Source organism: Scyliorhinus torazame, chromosome 17 (genome assembly GCF_047496885.1).
Source record: "Scyliorhinus torazame isolate Kashiwa2021f chromosome 17, sScyTor2.1, whole genome shotgun sequence".
Lineage (NCBI taxonomy): Eukaryota > Metazoa > Chordata > Chondrichthyes > Carcharhiniformes > Scyliorhinidae > Scyliorhinus > Scyliorhinus torazame.
This window is the reverse complement of record NC_092723.1, coordinates 174,027,709-174,034,502: the sequence shown is the minus strand read 5'-3', so window position 1 is coordinate 174,034,502 and position 6,794 is coordinate 174,027,709. Positions and strand designations below refer to the sequence as shown.

Below are 6,794 nucleotides of genomic sequence, written 5' to 3'. Positions count from 1 at the left end.
GCAATCCAAATAAAGTGTGTCCAAGTGCCGATGTGGTCTTCAGCCACTGAGCTGATTTTATATTTTTAGTGCTACATTTTCTTTACAGTAACATTGGTTCAGAGTAGCCATTGCATGCCGTCAAGACATGGACATAAAAATAGTGACCAGCCCCTTTTCACAATATGTACAACAGGTTGCAGTCAAGCACCTCCCCATGCAAATTGTTTGAGAATGAAGCTATGACTGAGTTTGTATCTCTTTACTCTGTGGCACAACAGGTTTGTACAATGATTTATGCAGTTAGATAATTAGGCATGGCCTACAAGGACCGTAGACATCTCTATTGGAGAGAGACAATTGTTAGGGGCTGGTTTAGCACAGTGGGCTAAATAGCTGGCTTGTAATGCAGAACAATGCCAGCAGCGCGGGTTCAATTCCCGTACCAGCCTCCCCGAACAGGCACAAAATTGTAGCGACTAGGGGTTTTTCACAGTAACTTCAGTGAAACCTACTTGTGACAATAAGCGATTATTATTATATAGCTTGGGGGCTCCACTGTGTATCAAGCATTTTTTTTTTCTCAAAAAATATACCTTATTCAGGAAATATCTGAAAGAACATTACAAAAGATTTCAAAATGGTTATCACAAAGTGCATGATTATTCATGTAATAATCTTTATTAGGGTCACAAGTAGGCTTACATTAACACTGCAATGAAGTTACTGTGAAAACCCTCTAGTCGCCACACTCCGGCACCTGTTCGGGTAGACTGAAGGAGAATTCAGAATGTCCAATTGAGCTAACAAGCACGTGTTTCGGGACTTGTGGGAGGAAACCAGAGCACTCGGAGGAAACCCACGCAGACACGGGGAGCTCGTGCACACTCTGCACAGACAGTGACCCAAGCCGGGAATCGAACCCAGGTGCCTGACTCACCTGATGAAGGAGCTGCGCCCCGAAAGATAGTGACTCCAAATAAACCTGTTGGACTTTAACCTGGGTTGTAAGATTTCTTACTGTGCTCACCCCAGTCCAACGCCGGCATCTCCACATCATGGCTGTGAGGCAACAGTGCTAACCACTGTGCTACCAAACATGGGGCAGGCAAGAAGGGTGGTCCCAAGTCTACCTCATCCGGAACATGAATTGGATCCACGCTGTCAACATTATTCTGAACTGCATGTTAATTAACTGAGCTAGCCAGCCTATTAAATACAATGCTATACCATCAACTCGAATGCTTAACATGATCAAAAGAAGAACGTCTCTCATATTGTTGTATCATTTGAATTTTAAAACTTGCCCTATTTTTGGTGCAAGAACGTTACTGCGGTCCCAAAATGGTTAAATGTTGCTCATATTGACATTGATGTGTAATCTAGAATGAGGTTTTTCTGCGCTGAGCAGGAGAATATGAGAATTTGCTTTGAAAATAGCGGCGATGCTAATTTTCCCACTCTAATCGACACTCCTTGGGCTGCCTAAATCCACAATGCTTCAATCTGATAGATCCGGAGATACACAGTTCACCCAGGCCCCAGGTGTTGTTTCTCTCGTCGCTAGATGCACTTTGTAGCAAAATATGGCACAATGAATATTTTTAAACAGCTTAAACTTACTGAACCATGAAAGTGCTGACTGTGACTTGGAGCGATTGAAAGTACCCGTGGATTTACCTTTAACAAGACTTTGGCTCCAATCAGCAGCAAAGGTAAATATTTAAAATTTGTTTCTGCATTGCTGTTCTTTTGAATTGTTGATTCTAACAGCTTTCAAACATAAAAGAGACCGTAACTCAATTCTGAAGGATGAGGTACTTTTCTGCGCAGTGACCATGTACACACACAGTCATTATCACGTCACCTCTCAAAAATGATACACAGGTACAAAAGTATTGTTAATATACGCATGCTTTTTGATTGCTTCTCAATCGTGCTTTCGAATAGGTTTGGGGGTTAGCCTGGTTACTCTTTCCTTGGTCGCTAAGTGAAGATATGCTTTTCTCAAAGGGCGATGCAACAAAACGTCCCCAGACAGATTTGAGGCAGGATTTTCCGGTCCTTCCCACCGTGGGACAGGAAATTCCGGCCCAATGCCGAACGAAGCCTTTTCCTGGTCCGTCAAATTTACTGTCCGGCCGTAACAATTTCCACGGCAGGTGGGACCCCAAAATTCAGGTGCTGGGATGGGTCTGTTCCGTGCGAAGAGATTGAGTAGATTATGCCTGAAGTTTTTTTTAAATGTCTTTATTGAATTTTACATCCACACACTGTACAATAGGTGGGTAAGAAGGTTCTTATGTACCATTACATGGTGAAGTTTAAAAGAATGAGAGAGGCGACTTAAGTGGGCAAAGATGTGACAGATGAAATACAATGTGGAAAAGTGTGAGGTTATGCACTTTGGAAGGAGGAATGGAGGCATAGACTATTTTGTAAATGGGAAAATGCTTAGGAAATCAGAAGCACAAAGGGACTTGGGAGTCCTTGTTCACGATTCTCTTAAGATTAATGTGCAGGTTCAGTCGGCAGTTAGGAAGGCAAATGCAATGTTAGCATTCCTGTCAAGAGGGCTAGAATACAAGACCAGGGATGTACTTCTGCCGCTGTATAGGGCTCTGGTCAGACCCCATTTGGAGTATTGTGAGCAGTTTTGGGCCCATATGTAAGGAAGGATGTGCTGACCCTGGAAAGGGTCCAGAGGAGGTTCACAAGAATGATCCCTGGAATGAAGAGCTTGTCGTATGAGGAACGGCTGAGGACTTTGGGTCTGTACTCATTGGAGTATAGAAAGATGAGGGAATCTTACAGGATACTGTGAGACCTGGATAGAGTGGACGTGGAGAGATTGTTTCCACTTGTAGAAAAACTAGAAGCAGAGGACGCAATCTCAGACTAAAGGGACGATCCTTTAAAACAGAGATGAGGAGGAATTTCTTCAGCCAGAGGGTGGTGAATCTGTGGAACTCTTTGTTGCAGAAGGCTATGGAGGCCAAAACACTGAGTGTCTTTAAGACAGAGATAGATAGGTTCTTGACTAATAAAGGAATCAGGGGTTATGGGGAGAAGGCAGGAGATTGGGGATGAGAAAAATATCAGCCATGATTGAATGGCAGAGCAGACTCGATGGGCCGAGTGGCCTAATTCTGCTCCTATGTCTTATGGTCTTATGAAACATGTACAAACTGTGGCGGTTTGCCAGAGCAGATGCAAAGAGGTTGTTTCCCCCGGCTGAAGAGTCTGGAGCCAAGGGGTGCAGTCTCAGGATTTGAGGGGACCCATTCAGGACTGAGAAATGGAAACATTTCTTCACTCAAAGTTTAATCTCAAGGGAATTCTCTACCTCAGAGAGCTGTGGCTGTCAGCTGCTGAGTACGTTCAAGTCTGAGGTTGCTGGATTGATCAGCGTGGACTAGGGAGACAGGGCAGGGAAGTGGAGTGGTGATTGAAGATCATTGACAGGCAGAGCAGGCTTGGGGGAGGTGGGGTTGAGGGGCTGGGTGCTCTGCGGAATATCCGCTTTCTTATTGGAGATGTGGAGAAATATGTCTAATCGCAGCAAAGGGAGCGAAAAGTCCAGCGGGAAGATTCACTTTTGCGTTTCGGAAAGCAAATTTGTTACGGCAGAAAGGCTATAAACATGATTAAATGTTCTGGCTCTGCAAATAGATCGCCAGAAAACCAATGTGACTGCTACGGTTTGGGCTGCTGATCGGAGGCAGCTTAATCGTGCGAGGGGCGGGGGCAAAGAAACGGAGGTGCAGCGGAACAATCTGAGCTGCAAAGAAATTTCCAGCCAATCCCCAATAAACGGATCCTCCAACCATGGAAGATTCGATGTGCGACAAAGTTCAGTCAAAGGTGGTAGGTAAACCCAAAGTGGCCTTGGCCTCCAGAATGTACTGTTTGTTCAAACCCTTCTTTATTCTGCCTGATATGAAACGGAAATTAAACAGTTAAAGGATGCATGTTGGAAAAAAAAGAGATGATTATTCAAGTTGAGGAACTGAAAGCTTTGAATAAATTAACCCAAGTATCCTATATCCATCCCTGTCACCTTTATCAAAACTACTGATTGGGATTATATCGCATTAAAAAAAAATGATAATGGTTTTGTAGGGGCAACAAAAAGTCTGCACCGAGTTGGCCGAGAAACAAAGCATACTTTATTTTACACTTAACTATTATGTACAACTCCAGTAGTACCCCAATGGGTCTTCTCTCTGGCCGGTGCCTAAGCTGGCCGGCTTTGTATATGGACAATTATATTTTGTTAAGAGGTCCCCCGCCACCTTAATGGGGGAGTTTGTATTCTGCAAGGGCTATGGGGAAGTTAATTGCTCCCATCCCATAATTTTGGGTTATAGCACACGGTTTCAATTACAGATATAGTGTTGGACAGTATTTTCCGTCTCCTCCCAACCCCGTGGAGTGTTTACCGACGGTGGAAAAGCTCGCCACTGTCCGGAAGCGGGACCTTTTTGTTTCTTCAACTCCAACGTTATTTCAGCACAATAGACAACTCAAATATTAACAACAGCACAATTCGATAAATATGAGATGGAAAAAAATAACACAATTGTAAAATGGTTGAGTAAAATATTATTAATTAGCAGGGACTCCGAGCATTTGTGGTGAAATTAGAATCTTTTTTGCAATAGTACTTCTTTAACTCCCCATTCCATGTCATTTCATTCCCCTCCCTATATCTTCACCCCCTTCATACCGTCAGCCCCCAACCTTGCCGCCGCCAGCACCCGCCATGCTCCAGCCCTCAGTGCGCCCCACATGCAACAGGCTCCGCCCACCGAACCAACCCATCGGCCAATCAGAAGAACGCAAACAGAAAGAGCTGTACATGTTATTACTGTAGATGAATTTCTCTGCAGAGAGAGCTGGAAATTACTAGTCATTAAATATTGTGTTAATCTAATCTATAATTTGGTGTCTTTGCGTAGAATTTCAGAAGTGAAGCACAATACAGAAACGCAAATAATCCTGCAAATCATTTGAGCACACCAGGGAAAAATCAGCAAGGCTGACCAAGGGTTGATTAAACAGTTACAAAGTCAATAGAAAGAATGTCAGTCCGTGTACATTCAGGACACTGGCAACAATTCCAGTTGAAGGCGATTGCCAAAACAAACTTCAGAGGCCAAGCAGAGGAACAATGAGTTTCTGAAAATCTGGGACTGTAGTTGTCATGTCCATCAAATATAATGGGCAACAAAAAGACGAGTGGGTCTTCAGACCGATTTCGTTGCTAAATGTAGATGCCAAGGTGCTGGCGAAGGTCTTAGCCACGAGGATTGAGGATTGTGTGCTGCAGATCATCCACGAAGACCGGACGGGGTTCGTGAAGGGGAGGCAGTTGAACACGAATGTGCGGAGGCTTTTGAACGTTATCATGATACCGGCGAGGGAGGGGGAGGCGGAGATAGTGGCGGCGATGGACGCTGAGAAAGCCTTTGATAGGGTAGAGTGGGGGTACTTGTGGGAGGTGCTGAAGAGGTTTGGGTTTGGGAAGGGGTTTGTCAGGTGGGTTAAGCTGTTGTATGAGGTCCCGATGGCAGCGTGGCCACAAACAGGAGGAGGTCCAAGTACTTAGCCACGAGGATTGAGGATTGTGTGCTGCAGATCATCCACGAAGACCGGACGGGGTTCGTGAAGGGGAGGCAGTTGAACACGAATGTGCGGAGGCTTTTGAACGTTATCATGATACCGGCGAGGGAGGGGGAGGCGGAGATAGTGGCGGCGATGGACGCTGAGAAAGCCTTTGATAGGGTAGAGTGGGGGTACTTGTGGGAGGTGCTGAAGAGGTTTGGGTTTGGGAAGGGGTTTGTCAGGTGGGTTAAGCTGTTGTATGAGGTCCCGATGGCAGCGTGGCCACAAACAGGAGGAGGTCCAAGTACTTTCGGTTGCACCGGGGGACGAGGCAGTGGTCTCACCTGTCCCCCCTGCTCTTCGCACTGGCGATTGAACCCCTGGCTATGGCACTGAGAGAGTCGAGGAACTGGAGGGGGTTGGTGCGGGGTGGGGAGGAGCATAGGGTGTCGCTCTATGCGGACGACTTGCTGCTATATGTGGCAGACCCTGTGGGGGGAATGCCGAAGGTAATGAGGATCCTTAGGGAATTCGGAGATTTTTCGGGGTACAAGCTCAACATGGGGAAGAGCGAGCTGTTCGTGGTTCACCCAGGGGACCAGGAGAGGGGGATTGGCGAGCTCCCACTAAAAAGGGCGGAGAGGAGCTTCAGGTATTTGGGGGTCCAGGTGACCAGGAGCTGGGGGGCCCGGCATAGGCTTAATTTCACAATGCTGGTGGAGCAAATGGAGGAGGAGTTCAAGAGGCGGGACGCGTTGCCGCTGTCCTTGGCGGGTAGGGTGCAGTCAATCAAAATGACGGTGCTCCCAAGGATTTTGTTCCTGTTCCAGTGCCGCCCCGTGTTTATCCCGAAGGCCTTCTTTCGGCGGGTCAACAGGAGTATAATGGGGTTTGTGTGGGCGCGAGGGACTCCGAGAGTGAGATGGGTGTTCCTGGAGCGGAGTAGAGATAGGGGGGGGGCTGGCACTGCCCAACCTCTGTGGGTACTACTGGGCTGCCAATGCGACGATGGTGCGCAAGTGGGTGATGGAGGGGGAGGGGGCTGCATTGAAGAGGCTGGAGACGGCGTCTTGTGTGGGTACGAGTCTGGGGGCGCTGGCAACGGCGCCACTGCCGTTCCCTCCAAGGAGGTATACCACAAACCTGGTGGTGGCAGCTGCCCTCAAAGTCTGGGGGCAGTGGAGGTGGCACAGGGGGGGAAGTTGGGG

General features: G+C 47.1%; 1 protein-coding gene across 1 annotated transcript in view; it reads left to right on the top strand.

Moving 5' to 3' along the window:
- Positions 1-3,550: 3,550 nt before the first annotated feature.
- ccdc78 (coiled-coil domain containing 78) overlaps positions 3,551-6,794 on the top strand; it is a 140,702-nt gene continuing 137,458 nt past the window's right edge. The window contains exon 1 of the mRNA XM_072481684.1: positions 3,551-3,846. The gene's annotated coding sequence lies outside the window, so the exon portion shown is untranslated. The remainder of the gene's footprint in view (positions 3,847-6,794) is intronic.